At 37.7% G+C, this 15,743-nt stretch overlaps 1 long non-coding RNA gene across 6 annotated transcripts in view; it reads right to left on the reverse strand.

The window, feature by feature from the left end:
- LOC139588217 (uncharacterized) overlaps positions 1-13,785 on the reverse strand; it is a 187,530-nt gene extending 173,745 nt beyond the window's left edge. For all 6 annotated transcript variants that reach the window (XR_011678586.1, XR_011678587.1, XR_011678581.1 and 3 more), the window contains exon 1: positions 13,391-13,785. This is a non-coding gene — a long non-coding RNA (uncharacterized lncRNA). The remainder of the gene's footprint in view (positions 1-13,390) is intronic.
- Between the last annotated feature and the right edge of the window lie 1,958 nt (positions 13,786-15,743).

Below are 15,743 nucleotides of genomic sequence, written 5' to 3' on the forward strand. Positions count from 1 at the left end.
CTCTTTAATGAAAAGAGAGTTGCAAGGTTTTTTAGGGTAAGATAAGAACACTACAAACATCTCTGAGTAACTACTGGTGAAACCAGAGTGGCGTCTTCATTAAAGGCTTTTATGACCCTATCCAGCTCCCTTGTTTCTTGCTCTTATTATTACTGTATGTATTAGAGAAGAACCAGCAAATGAATTTAGTGCAACAAGGGAGAAGAGAGCAAGGAAGAATCAGAAACAGAGCCAGAACAAATACTGGCAGCTATCCTTCAGAAATGCCCAAAAAGACATTTACGGGATGAGTGTTCCCAGAGGAGAGCTTAGAAGTATCACCAGAAGAGTGGCTTCTTAACAAGTTTCTGCTGTGTGAGGGGAAATGGGACTTTGCATATTCCTTTTAAACAGACAGTTTGGCAGCAAAGATGATCAGTTCCACTCACTCCATCAGTGAGCTACAATTTATTTTCCAATTGGATCACAGCCAAAGCTAATTTGTGCCATGGAAAGATTACGATTGATTTCAATTCCAGTGGGTGTTGTCCTTAGGCCCCAAACAGAGGCTTCCTGTTGCACCTCTCTCAATGCAAGGCTTGCAGAGGGACACTCAGCCTGGCCTTCACCTGTCCCATGACCGGTTTGACTTGCGCTTCAAAGCAGTGCCTCCCTAGAGTACAGCAGGGAAACAATGTCATTTCTTACCTGCATTTGGCCTATGGAGATGAGTCTTGTTCAAGAATTGCTTTCCATACAGGTTGCAAAGTATTCTAAGGCAGGGTTTTTGAAATCAGTACATCTTTCTGTATCAGTAACTGTAATTTCCTATTAGCAGCTCTACCCAGAGATGCCTGCAAGAGAAGTACTTAAGTATAGCTTTAAGGTGAATGGTAATTCTGTTTAATTAAGCACATAGGCAAGAGTTTTACTTGCTGGCTTCTCTTGGAAGAGTACATAAACAAATGAAGTGTATAAAAAAATGACAATATTCAAAACAATTGGTCGGTATTCTCAGAATATTTTCAGTATTCTCAGACTCAGAACTAAGCAAATTTAGAAATAAATTAGAAAAATAATTTCTGGGTTTAACTGACCTTTTCCTGTGGATTCAAATCCCAGTGGCACACAATTACTGATGTAAAACAAGAAACATGGTGTCTAATTTAGGGAAATATATCAGATATATATCAGTGAGGAAAACAACTGCTAGAAAATGGTATTCATGAAGAAAAGGTAACATGACAGATTATTTTGAATGGTTTTGTGTGTGTTTATTTTTACACTTGAAGCTAACTCACATAAGTAGCAGAGATGTATATTTTCTCTCTGCCCAGCAGTGCACTGAGCAGCTGCAGGGGCAGAGCCGTGCTCACGGAGCTCTGTGTACATCATGAGATGAGAGCCAGCAGCATGTGCAGCAGGCACAGCATCAGCATCAGAGCCTCTTAAAGCTCCAAAGGAGCAGCCACATCCCTCATGCCTGTGAGCAATGATGGATTTATGCAGTGAGCCCTCACAACTCCAAGGGATACCTAATTTAAAACTCTGATCATTTAAATTCTCATATACATATATATATTTACTGAAGGGGCTGTGAGCCATTAAAAGGAAACGACTGAGAATAAACAAAATACTGTTTTGAGGAGGTGGCTATGTGTCCCATATAGCTTTTTTTCAAAATACAAAGGCAGACATGTAAATCTCAGGTACTCAGCTGGGAAGAGGTGGGAAATTCAAAGCCAAGGCTGCTACTCTGTCCTAGGTTGGCCTTTTGGTGCCCTGTGATTTTAAGATCTTTACCTCGGTGTGTGTAATCTTGTTTATAAAATGTGTCACAGTACTTACTAACAGGGGTGCAAATTCTGCCTGCCTGCAATGCAATGCTGTTGCTTTATCCAGTGTGCATCCAGGATGAAATTGGCCTGAGGCAAAAGTGAATGCCACAATCCTGCCCTTCATTTTGCAGGATTGCTCTCTCAGTCAGTACCCCTTGTTTATTGCAAGTGGTCTGCATGGACTGATTTGAACCGTCCTTTATCATGTGACAAGAGAGGCAGAAATTATCAAGGAAACCATTAAAGCAAATGCTTACGAAGATGTCTGCTGCATTTGACCTACATTTCACCCATCTGTTACAAATCTGATTTATGGAAAAACTGAAATTATAATACTTCCTGAAAACCTAAACACTTTTAACTTGGCCTAATTTTGTTGAGTCACATCCTTTTTCTGATACCTATCTCTTTTCTTACTAAGCCAAGATACTTACATATAAGACATAGAATGATAATGTTCCTCAGTCCCAGTTGATTATTTTCTCTGATGTCAGACATGGGAGATGCATAACAGCATAGAAGTCAGGATAAGGAAATGGTGGAGCAGCACCAAGTAGGAGAAATTACAGGCTTTGCTGTGTGATTGCCAGCTAGGAGCCTTAGCAGGTCAGCAATCTCAATGATTATTTATGCAGAGCAGATTTGCAGGGAACCACACGTCTTTGTGCTAATTTCAGTGTCAGAGACATACAATGCTCTGTCACGTTGGGAAAGGGAGGGGAATGAGCAAAAGTGCTGCAGAAAAGGGTCTGGGAAATGAAGCTTTAATAAATTCTGCTGCAGTAAACCATCTGTTCCAATGGGAAATCTATGCTGTCATAAATCTGAGTGTTGTGGCTAGAAAGACGAAGGGCATGCAACCCAAATTTATAGATACTGTGTCATGAAAACTGCAGAATAGAGCTAAGGCATTAACATGATAAAGTTGGATTATTTTCTGGTTGGGAATACTTCTTGATAATGCTTTGATCCCCTTTATTTAATTCATTACATAAGCTCAGTAGGTGACAAGGTTTGTAACAAAAACCTAACACAAATATTGACAAAAAGTTGACCTGTGTTCATTTACTGTGAGTAATTACTGAGCATAGCAATGTGTTCTCTACTCCTTTTGGTGGACAAAATTTTTACAAGGGGAGAGTTCTGAAGAAATCACCAGACCTTGGACTTTTAGGGAAAATTCAGGTGGGTATCTGACAGTAAGCAGGATTAACATACCTGAGCAAAATTATGAATCTTCCCTCTCTGTGTCTTTTAATTCCTACCTGACTGAACAAAAGGTAGCAAGAGCAAGATGCAACATAATTAATGATTTTTTAATTAAATTTCCTATTACCCACAAACCATATTCATGAACAAGGACTCCTTAAAGGCAGCAAAAAGAGACCAAAAATTAGTTTCAGTTCAAATAAATGTCTAATATAATCTTTTTTCCTATTTTTTAGTATTCATAGATTCACAATATGCCTGCTAATGTTGCTTAAAACAGGTATAATAACATCACAGGCAGGATAATACATGTGCTCTGTGACAGAGCTCTTTTGAAAGGGATTTCTCTCTCTTTCTTCCATGACTTCCAATGCCTTCTCCAATGTAATACAAATGAATTCTAACATAAATACCAATGGATGCCCTGCTTAATATTTGCTTTTTGTCAGTACCGTTCATGTACAGCTCAGTCACAGAAATGCAGTGGAAAATTCTGATATCCATGCAGGATTTTAGAAGAAAAAGGTAACTTATTTTTGCAGAACTGCCACTATCCAGAAAACATGGTAGCCTCCTTAGAACTGGGACAGGAGCTAGTGCATACCAAGCATGCAGTATGCAAAAACATATTTTTGTCAGTGTTGGGCATGCAAAGTCTTACAAGCTCACTTTAAAATGGACATTCCTTTCCCTGTTCTATCCATTTCCACTGTTTGCTCAGAACCACAGTTTGAAAAATCCTTTATGCAGCCACAGAAAAATAATTTTTTGCACTTCATATATATTTATATATATTTGTTGGTATTGTAAATAAAATAGATAAGCCTATTAAAAATCAGAGTCCATCTCTAAGCAAGAAAGACTTGAATAAAAAATGTGCAGACCGATGATAAGATCAAGGCTTAGTCATAGCTAGTGAGATAAAATAATAATGTCATATATGCACCTTTTGAAGTACAAGCAATTGTGTGTAAATATGCATTGAAATCCACTCATTTGTTCATGTAGGACAATTTCAAAATCAGAAATTTTGAATGGACTAGAGGGCTAAGTCCGGTTCTTCACATACTGATGCTAGCAAGTTTTTTTCAGCATATCATATTGCTTGCAAAATCTATATCATTTCCAGATGATCCTTAAGACTCACATGTAAGATGCACAGCATAGGACTACTGGTCAGAAGTGCTTGGCTCTGAGTGGTTCCATTGGATCAAATCCCTGAACAGCTTTTCTATTCTGTATCCACTGCTTTTGCATTTATTTAGCTCAGGAACAGGAACTCACAGTAACAGGTTTTACTTGCTAGAATGCCCCTGGGACAAAGATGTCCTTTCTGTGAGATGGCTCCAGGAATTGGCTACTTACAGAAATATGGAAGCTAAAGATTGCATATCCAGCTGTGCTGGGATTTATATGCACTGCAGAACTGTGATTTGCCCATGCCTCTGAATGCTGAAACTGCCTTATCAAGGGGTAGTGCTAAAAAAAAAAATGTGTTGACATCCACAAGAAGTGAACAACATATATATTGTTTAAACCAGGTATAGGATAAACTTTTTCTCTTTACCTTCCCCACACCTTCTGCCCTCAGGCAGAAGAATGGGGAGGACATGGTCGGAGATGACAGAATGGAACACAAGAAATTCCAGCAGTACTCAGAAGAAGATGGATTGCCATACCAGAGAAATGCTTTGGAAGACATTTTGGGCTGTTCTGGTGCTTCAACAATCTGAGTTTACTAGGTGCTTTGAGAGGCACTTGCAAACTGAACAGCCTGCAACAGACCCATGAAATAGGTAAGACATAGCAAGCTGGAAAGAGCAACTGATCTTTTGCTTGGAATCATAGTAGGATTTGGCAAGCACACAGTGAGCTGTAACAGAGATGGTTCAAGCTTTTCCTGCATTCTGCCGGACTCATGAGCACAAAGAAATGGTTTCCCTTGCTGAAGCAAAAGGTAGGAACAGATACACTTACCAAGACTCTCAGTATGAATAAATGAGTGTAGAAACACAGTAGAATCACAGTAATATACAATACCTGGCAACATTCATCCAGATATTTCACCTAAAGAGCTGAGGAAAATTGAAGAAAAAAAGTGTCTTCTGGAAATTTTGTGGTAGGTTTTCACACTTAAAAAATAGACTTTCTCAAAGAGTTAAGTAATTGCAGTCATGCTGTCTTAAAATCTGAACTTGGAGAAGATGACAGCTACTGAAGAAATTATGGTTTGATTTATCATTTGTACTGTGTAGGACACAGAAAGAAAAAACAAAATAATAAAGAAATTTGCCCCGTTCATTCACAGAAAGGCAGGCACCTTTCTCTGGTCACTACCTGAATGAATGGAAGTTTTTGTCTGCCACTCTTATTCAGGCACCAAAGATCTAAAGTGCTGTCAGGCACCTAAGTCTTTGTCCTTAATGGGAAATCTACTTTCTATCTCATTTATAACAGGTCACTACGTAGGAAGCCTAACTACTACCATAAACAAAAGTGCAGTCTGTAGGTCTGGATGGTGCCTTGCAGGGCAACAAAGTCCTTTGCTGGATCTGCACTCATCCAGAATCCCAGGGGACATGACAGGTATCACAGGAAACTGAATTCAGGTGTCCCAAATCCTAAACTAATAATACCTAAAATTTCTGATTCTCATAACAGAACCTTAGTGCCAATCACACAGAAAAGACAGACTATTTGGTTTCCATTGGATTATGCTGAACTACCCATCCTTCTTGAACAGCAGGCTTAGATTCATATTTTGAGGTCATCATGTGAATTATGGGTACCATTTGAAAGAAAATTACCTCATTCAGTTAAAAATTGGAGGCGGCCTGTGATTTGCTGAAGAGACAGGACAGTGAATGGCCATGGTTTGATGGCAATTGTTTTGATTCTCAGTCTGAAACATAAATGAAGACCGATTTCCACTGTTTCCATTGGTTGGAAACACTCTGCTTACTGTCTTATCACTATTATAGAATAGAAATTGTGGAAAAAGAGGATAAATATCAAGTTTGTTGAGAGTCATTAAGACAGGCTAATATCAGAATAGTCATCCATCAAGCTGTCTCTTTGGTCTATATAAAGATTATCAAATACATGGTATTTCAAAGTGCTAATCTCTGCCTAAGTAATGCATTAGCATTAGCTCCACCTTATTTCCCAAGAGCTCAGGAAAGCATCCCAATCCTGTGGGATGCTTCCATAGTCCTATGCTGTCACTGGACTCTTTCTCTTACTTCTCTACTTCTATGGATTCTACAGAATCCATAGTCAAAGTGGAAAGTCTGTGCATGTTTGCTCTTAACAACTTGTGCAGGATTTTGCCTACAACACCTACAGAGAAGGTCAAAGGGAGATTGTTACATCTGACTCAGGAAGGAAAGACTGAATCAGCTATGCAAACAAAATAAATCTGTATTATGGGGTAAAGAGATTGACCTTTAGACATAGCAATGATAGCCGAATGGAACAGTCATAAAGATGTTAACCAAATGATTTGGTCTGACATTCTTGAATCAAACTAAAAAATGCTTTTTTAAATCTTTCATTTCTGCAATTCTTTGTTGCAGTATTAAATTGTCTTTTGTGATCAAGTTTTAATTAGGTATCTAAAACATGAAAAATCCCACATTTAATGCATAACAAGTCTAGAGCTGGTTGGACATCTCCCGGACTTTATTTCTTAAATATAAAAATTAACAGAAGTTCCCATAATTAAGGATTTATAATCCTGGGCATTGTGATAAATTTTTGCAGGTTTGAAAATATGAACTTAGATGAAATGAAAAATTCACTATACAGCAACAAAAAAAATCACTATACAGCAACAAAAAACCAGTCAGGGTTTTTAGCAAAGTGGGACTTTAAAAGCCAAATTTATAACTCTTTTGATTTTTACACAGTACCAGTGATATATGGACTGGAGTACATTTTCAGTGCAAACACACCTGAATTTGTTCCACAGCACTAAAAGCACTGTGCAGTTTACCCTTGAACCTGATCCATAAGAGTCACTTTAGATCTGAAAACATCATGACAACGAACAAGGAGTAAATATTAGCCATTGCCCAGACACTTACTAGGAAATGTGTCTTGCTGTAAGGAGTCTGCAATACAAATAAACAAGATAGGGAATGACAGGAGGAGATAACACTGAGGAAGTGATTTGTCTAACAGAACAATGGCTGACTGCAGTATAGCATCTGGCTCCCCACCCTTCATGAGTTCAAGTCACAAGTGTTTTGCCCATTTTACAGACATGTTACTTGTCCAAACACGATTCTGATACTTATTTTAGAAGTAATTTCAAAACATAGTGTTATTCGCTTCCCAATGAGATTAAAATACCTTTAAATATCTCAAGTCATTTCACATACTTAGTGAGAAAACGACACTGTTTACAGACTCTTGTGCTCCAGACACCAGTGGACTGTCTTTATTCTCCCTCCTAGTGAGTGATTAAATTATCAGTGTAAAGAGGCATGTACCCTGTCACCTGGAAAACTTTTGTTCTTAAATGATTGTTCATTTGGACACTATTATTCATATTACCATGGGGCATGGAAACACTTGTGCTTCCCAAAATAAAACCAGAGTAGCCAGAGCATTGATCTCAGGCAGTTTGTGTCCTCTTTCTACCAAGGTACAGTGCAGGATGCTTTCAGGAAAGATGCCAATCCTCTCATATTGGATAATTATTTTAGACTCTTCTGTTGTCCACCACTGCTGAATCTCATCTTAATGGCAGCTTGAGATATGTGGTCTGCTACATAATAGGACATTATCTCAAAAGTTCATTCCTCTTTTTACATTCTCAGTAGGCTTTGGGGAATAACAGATGCAGACAACTGACATGCAAACATTTTTACTTCCTTTGCCCTTCCTCCCCTCCCAAAAGAACTGCTAGGAAGACACCCATTATCTCAGTTTGCAAACACACAATTGCCTCAGCCAACTGAGTGAGATGGAGAGGAAATGCTAGGGTAACCCAGCAGTCTGAAACATAAACTGTCCTTACTCTGGCTGCCTACTTGGCAGAGATGAAAAGCTATTTGAGAGGGACATGAATGATATTTCAGCACCACAAGCTCACCAATCATTTTCACCTCTCTAGGGCAGGTTTACAGTGCATGCTGGAAAGCTGCTTCTAGTGACTGAACTGGTAGGTCCCATGCAATGGGACTAGTTTGGAATTACTGGCTCAAATCCAGGATGAATGTATTTAATCCTGAGCCTATGTCCTCTTAGTATTTTGCCTTTGTAATGTCTTTTAGTAGGAAACTCCTTCTGAGGAACTTTTCCTAGAAAGCCATGCACCATACCCAGTACGTTGATGCCTTGCCTATGATTAAGGCCATAAGTTTCCAGCTAAACACTAATTCAAAGGCAAGCATTAGATACTGGTTGATTTGCTCTTCTGAGCATTTTCCATCCTTAAGGGAATGTCAGAAAACGTAATTGTTCAATTAATATTTTTTTCCCAATGCTCTATATTTCCCAGGTGATTAGAGGTTCTGGAGAATATTATGGGCATGTCTAGAGCAATGCCAGCAGCACTGCACAAAGAAGCACTTTGTCCAAATCAGTAGAGACCTTTAACTAAACACTTGTCTCTTGACTGTGAGGAAGGAAGAAAGAGCTAGAGGCATGATAATTGAGGTGAGAAGGCTACTGAAGTCGTTCTTGGAGATGATCTTTTATATTCTCCTAGAAAATAAAAGGCTTCCAGTGAGAGGAAACAAAAGACCTGAACAGCAGGAATATTTTGGGACTGGAGCCAGGAAAAAGAGTCAGTAACAAAGACTGGTAATTTTGCATGAATTGCTGTTTTGTGTTGTTGAGCACCAGGACACAGCTGGTGTACTGGCGAACCTGAGGTTTTGTATTAACTGTATTGAAATGATAATGAAGTTTTTATTTTATGATTGCAGATGTTAGTGGATTATTGTTATTAAGCCTATTAGTGTAATAGTACAAATATGAGTTTCTTTTTCTTACAGTCTTATTTGTTGTAGGTTAAATTAAATTTAGATAGGTATTAAATATTTTGAAACAACATAAAGGTTAATTAAGGAGATAAAAACACAGAGGAGAAGGTAGAGTAGCTTGTTTCAAATTCTTGAGAATTTGGAGTGAACTTACTGCCTTCTGCTATTAGATTCCAGGCATGTACTTAGTGATTCTGTATGGTGATCCCAGGTACAGTTCATGCAAGAAGGTTTTTTCGTGAAACATTGAAAGAGAAATGGTCTGTTTTACAAATTGGTTTCTCCCTGTGCCTCATTTGAAAAAAAGAAAACAAAACCCAAAACAAGTGGAAGTGCAAAGTATCTAACTTCTTGGGACATCTAGATTTCTGCCTGCCTAAGGTGGAGCATCTCAGAGCTGCTCCATTTTCAGAGAGGACAGTCTGCCTGTTCACATTTCAGTGAATTAGTATTTTTCTGAGTACCTCAGCTGAACACCCAACAGGCTAACCATGATTGTCAATATTAGCTTATTCCATAAGTAATGCATTTTTCAGTTAATGCAGAATAGAAACATAGAATAATTAAAGTTGGAAAGGATTTCTAAGATCATTAGGTTGAGCCCTCGAAATGCATCACTTATTATTCCAATTATTTATTGGCATAATAATATGTAACTCATTAGTCACCATAGGTGTAACATAAAACACATCAAATGGGTGTACCGTGACATTTGACTCTCTGTGTATGCTTTAGGTATGCATTACTTACATTAAGGCAATTCACTACCCTTGTGAACTTGCAATCTCTGTGGCCATTAGAGCACAGCTAAGGATTTTCCCTGTAAGGCCCAGTGGTTGCTCCACTGTAGGCAGGGAGACTTTTTACGACAATAGTTTCTGCCATGTCACACCTACAAACATGAAGCTCTGTTTTTCAATACACCTTTCCAGGCTGTTATAGGAGGCCTTTGGCAGCTAACCAACCAGGCAGTGACAGGTGGTGGGGCACCAGAAGAAAATCATGCTTCAATACAAGTGAGCGCTGCATTCTGGACATGAGAATCTAGTATATGAGTCCTCAATTGTGTTCAGAGCAAAGAAAGTTACAAAAGGATCATTCTACCCCCTTGTTTGGCTACAGGCATTTGGCTATGGATGATCCAGTGTCTGCTGATGCCCCTGAAGCCTTACCTAGGGCACAACACCCAGAAAATGTGTAACTGTTACCACGAGCCTCCCTCTTTTCTCATGCGTGTGATTAGCCAGCTCAACCACAAAATCATGGTAACTGATTTCTCCCAGAGAGTGCTATGGTTTACTCATCCTCTGAGCTGTGAATAAGGCCTCTGCTTTCAAAAGTAGGAATAAACTCTTGGCTTTGAAGACCTTGGGAAAGAACTTTAAATTCTTGTCTGTCTATGTGTGTGCTTTGAGACATATAAACAAAATAAAACAGTCATTGAAAACCCCGTCCTTAGAAATCATAAAATAATTTTTCACTTCCTTTTAACTATAGGAATTTATCAGATATACTTTGTACAGTACTTTCTCATTAAGAAAATTCATAATGATAAATATCTTGAAAAACATCTGGTTAGACACAAGGTTTACAATTCTTAATACTTCAACTTTGTTGTTAGCTGCTCTTAATCTCTTAATTAGTTTTATTCCCTTTGCGATGAAAAAATATTATTTAAAAAAAAAAGGAAAAATATTCATTGAGAGGTGATAGTTGTAAGGTGCAGAGAAAGACTGGTGAGACTTTAGTTTAGTTTCTTGTGAATCCCCTTAGGAGCAGAGCCACTTATGAGAGTCTGTAAGTGTGTGCCGTGTACATGTGTGCATTTTATATATAATTGAGCATTTGTACAGATATGCACACACAAATGTTTATCCATTCTTAAAGAAGCTGTAGCACATTTTCCTTCTTGAAGGCAGTCAGAATAAAATAACCATTAATCTTCCAGCACAGCATAGGCAGTGACAGGGTAAGCTCCCACATTATGCTGCCAACAAGCTTCCTGGACTGAGAAGACCTTTCCTTTTTTGTCCTCTTGGCTGAGCCTACCTATAGACATGCCAACAAGCCTTAAGACTTATAGTGCTTTCTGTTATGACACCTGACTCATCAAGGTACTAAACCACCAGCTTGATTTTGAGCATGGGAAATATTTCATTATTCAGTCACATTCTCAACTCCCGTAGCTGAGCAGGAATGGGATTAGTCAGAAAACATAACTGGCAGGACTTACTCTCTCATTTCACATAGACTAACAAATGGTGACAGCAAATAGTCACTGCTTTCCTGACTTATATGTAAATTGTTGCATTGGAGTCAACATTTTCTGTAAGTCCTGTACTCTCAGATTTTTTTATACATTCATTCTGATTCAGGACAAATTTCTGTATCCAGTATGCACAGGCAGTTCCCATTGCCTTATATAAGACTGTATTTGCAAACATGGAATGGACATATCTTTCACCTCTTACTATCAGCAATGTTGAAGCTGCACTTTACAGTTTATGGCTGTTTAGCAGGTCAAAGCCTAACAGTAAAGTACTATAACCTTAGTGAGAAGATAATTTTAAAATGCAAGTAGAAATGGGAATGATCCTTTCCTTCAAAGTACAGAAATTTATATAAAGATTAGTGACTTCAGAAATGCGGAAAACATTGATCTTCCCCTGAAGTATAGGTCTGTCAAGAGGCAAGGCTGAAAAGGATTACATCCATTTATTTCTTTCACACAACTTAGTACTGAGAAGCAGGGTGCTGCTCAAAGTGGTTCGACAATGAACAGAGCAGCTTAGAATCACCACACTGCAGAAGACAAAAGTAAACCAAGAATTGTGAGATGGACTCTAAGGTCATGTGTAGGGATTGTGTTCAGTATTTAAAGTGCTCTTGTATTTGTATCAACAGAGCCTTGTTGATTTAATATGATTATTCTGATACATAATTTAGTTGATGGCAGTTTGGAGCTAAAAGTGCCTGTGATTTCAATGCATATCAAAGTATCGAAGTAAAGCCAACAAAAGATTCACATAGCAAGCAATTCTGCAGGATCAAGTTATGTTGGTTCAATTTGGAAGTCCAGAAGACATTCAGTGAAAACATAAGGACTGCTTTCTGAAGCTGATGTTATATGACTAGAAACAGCATGTATCTACCTTAATATCAAACCCACACAAAGGTTCTCTTGTCAACATTTAAAATTATATTGAAAAGCTGAAAAATTAAAATCTTACAAGCTAGTCAAAGTAAAACCTCGACATTAAGTATACAGCTATTTCACTCTTCAGTTGTTTTGGTTATGGATGGTAGGACAAGAACATGAATCTGACTAACTAGAAATAAGTGGATTTCTTATTAAAACACATTCACAGAAAGTTCTGCAGGGGGCTAAACCTGCCCAAACTCAATCTTGACTTGGGCACATACCCAATAATAATTCATTTCAACAAGAAAGTGATTTGTATAAGAAATTAACCTTCATGGAACACCCTCCGAAAGCTGAATTTCCAGTTTCACACAATGGCAACATAAACCAAGAGACCACCCCTCAGTTATACCTGTAATGACAGTGCTGCTCTACCTTTATCCTTAGCAATGACTTCTCTTTTGCATAGGTTTTAGGTTTCAGGGGGTTTGCTTCTGGCAGAGTTCACTGCCTAGCTAGAAGTGCTATCTTCCATAATAAGGATGATGAACATCAGACTGTGCATTGTTCACCACTCATTGCCCTCAAAAGACCTGCTTGAAGTTTTCAGATTGATATTACATCTTTGTCTGATTTCCTCTAATTATAGTAGACTAATTTGCTTTACTAACACTGCAAAATTAATCTTATATTTGAAAGAAGAAATATTACATATTCAAACAGATGCATAAGAATGTTCTGTGTCACATACAGCTAACAAACTTATCAAACAAATATATGTTAATTATCTTTTAAAAACTGCTTGAATCATAATTTTTAGCAGGTACAAACCAGAGAACTAATGAACAGCAGCATCAACAACCATTAAGAACTGAGGGGAAAAAATACTTTCATTATTGTTTTCTCCTAAATTAGCATAAAAAATATAATCCAGCTAGCTTTAAAGAACAAGCCAGAAAATACCCAGTGTATGGTGTTCTTCAAGACTCAGGATTCCTCAGAACAGCAGCCAGCTAAAAGAGATATTACAGCACCCTGAGAGGCATCTGTATTTACAGATGTTTGTATTTATAGAGTTCTGTATTTACCTCTTCTCTTTCTGAATAGAAATTTCACACTGGATATGAGTTGCCCTCTTAGCAAACCCTTTTCTCAAAAGAAATGCTTTTTATGGAATTTTTTCTATCTTGATAATCTAGTATTTTCCAGTTTTAAAGCATTCCACTTACCTCTCTACAGTTCAGCATGGCTTCTTATAAGCAATTCCATCACAGTGCCAAAAAACCAATCAAACAGGTGGCCACCACATCAACATGGCACCAGACCAACAATCCTCAGGCCAAACTTCAGCCATCAGCTTAGCTGAAGTCACTGTGACATCTAACTTTCTGAAAAATCACCTTCCCTTGTTCAAATAGAGAAGGCAATATGTTTCCCAATTCTCCACAACTTGACAATGACACTGCTTTGAAAATTTAATTCCCAAGTTTTTGTATAAGCATCTTCATATCTCATGTTCTTTGGGAAATTTTAATTTATTTAGAAGTAATCTATAAATTTTCTTCTATTTCTTCCAGAGCTGATGATACCGTAAGAGCTACTGGATATGTGTGAATTTTTACAGTTTTCTTTGAGCAGTTTCTGAAGGTTGAGTTTATTTTGTTGACAAGGGACTGAGCATGTGCAGATGTTCCTGTTTCATATGAGTAGCAGCTTTGGAGTGTTAAGGCTAAATCCAATTGTGTGAAGGATACATACAAAGCAAAACAAAATTGCATTTTTTAAATTCACTGCAGGCAAATTGCTACTGACCTTGAGGAAACTGTCAGAAAAGTGATTTTTTTGGGAAGTAATTTTCACTGAAGCACCACGTGTAATTCTGCTTACACTACTGCAGAACCCTGTGAGGAAGTCAACATGAACCAAAATTTAATAAACAATCTGAGAACTATTAACATTTAATTTGGGATTATTTTGTATGAATTAATTTTGTATCAACAGTAATGAGTGTTTTTTTCAGATTGTGGCAGTGTTTATTCTTCACTGTACACTGACTGTAGGCTGACTGACAACTTCAAACTAAATACCAGTAGCCCAAAATAATGTACTCCCTCTCTCAGCTTGTGCTTGAATATTCAAAACTGCAGATGGAGGAGTAAAATACAAGACAGAAAGTGTAAAAAGATTCAAATCTTACTGAGATTCAAGGTGCTGAATGTTTGACATAGGCTCACCTCACTGAACTCTCTCTCCTTGGACAACTGCAATTGGACATTGTCATGCCCACAGAGATGTTTCAAATTTAAGACTCTAGGCTTGCAAATTCTGTTCAATAATAATTCCCACAGAGTAGACCAATGAACTACTATGCTTTTCTCACCCAGTATGGATTTGCTGGATTACATCCTGAACATGCATTTTTAAGAGATTCTGAAATAAATTAATAAATAAGTAAATAAGTAAATAAGTAAATAAGTAAATAAATAAATAATCTGATGCCTTAAATCAGAGAACTCAGTAAGGCTGATTTCTTTTCAATGTGAGGTTTTTGACCAGAATTGTATCAGCAAGGTACATTGTGGATATGCAGGCAATATTAATATGTGCAAAATTAGTTTAAGGCCCTATTATCTCCCTTGCATAAGCAAACTATTTGCTTGTGCAACAGTTTAGCATCTGGTTTTACAGCAATAATAAATTATTCATGTTCATTACTGCACTACTGCTATGGATAAAAAAGGAAAACCCACTTCAAAATGAAGACAGTTCTGCAGTTACATCTTAACAGCCTTACACTTAGCACAGAATAATCTGTGATACTTACCACTTCTGTTGAGTAAAATGGAGGCTACCCAAAATGAAAGGCTAAATGTTCCCCCACCCTCTATCATGGCTGATCACCTGGACAAAAGGCTTATCAGACTCAAATTTAGTCATTCATGAATGTGGAGCATCAGTCAAAAGCTACAGCCTCCCCCACTGAAAATTAACTAACAGATATTTTTGTACATATTCAGGCTGTTAAGATTTGCAGAAGATTGCAGAAATAGTATCAAGTGACTTCAGAGATTCTGTAAACTCCATGGTCATGCAGCAAATATGGAATAATTTAGTCTTTCCAGTTCTTAGTTAATATCTCCAGGAAATGTCAGGCCATAAAGAGAGGATAGAAACTGGGAAGTACAGTGAGGGTGCCATGGATTCCTTCTCTGAATTGCTTTATCATGTTATGGAGACTAATGAGACATTGTGAGAACCATAAAAATAATTTCCATCAATATATTTTTTCACTGCCATGAAATATTGGACCTTTATGCCTTCATCACAAAGAAAAAAAGATTAAAATGCTGACCTGAAACAGATTTACTGGTTTCTTTGACATAGCAGTATGTGAGTAGAATAAGAATTCTTTTGCACAGTAGGAAAAATGCCAGACTGCTTCCTTCCCACTTCTGTATTTTATTCTAGGTGTAGGGTGAGTGAATGTTCAGTACACAGAGAACATGCAAATTACAGGTCAGACTATCAATATATTTTGTCTGGCCACAGCCCAGCAGAATTGAAAGTTACTACAATTTACAC

Source organism: Agelaius tricolor, unplaced genomic scaffold, assembly GCF_023055355.1.
Source record: "Agelaius tricolor isolate 1412-34295 unplaced genomic scaffold, bAgeTri1.0.p SCAF_3, whole genome shotgun sequence".
Lineage (NCBI taxonomy): Eukaryota > Metazoa > Chordata > Aves > Passeriformes > Icteridae > Agelaius > Agelaius tricolor.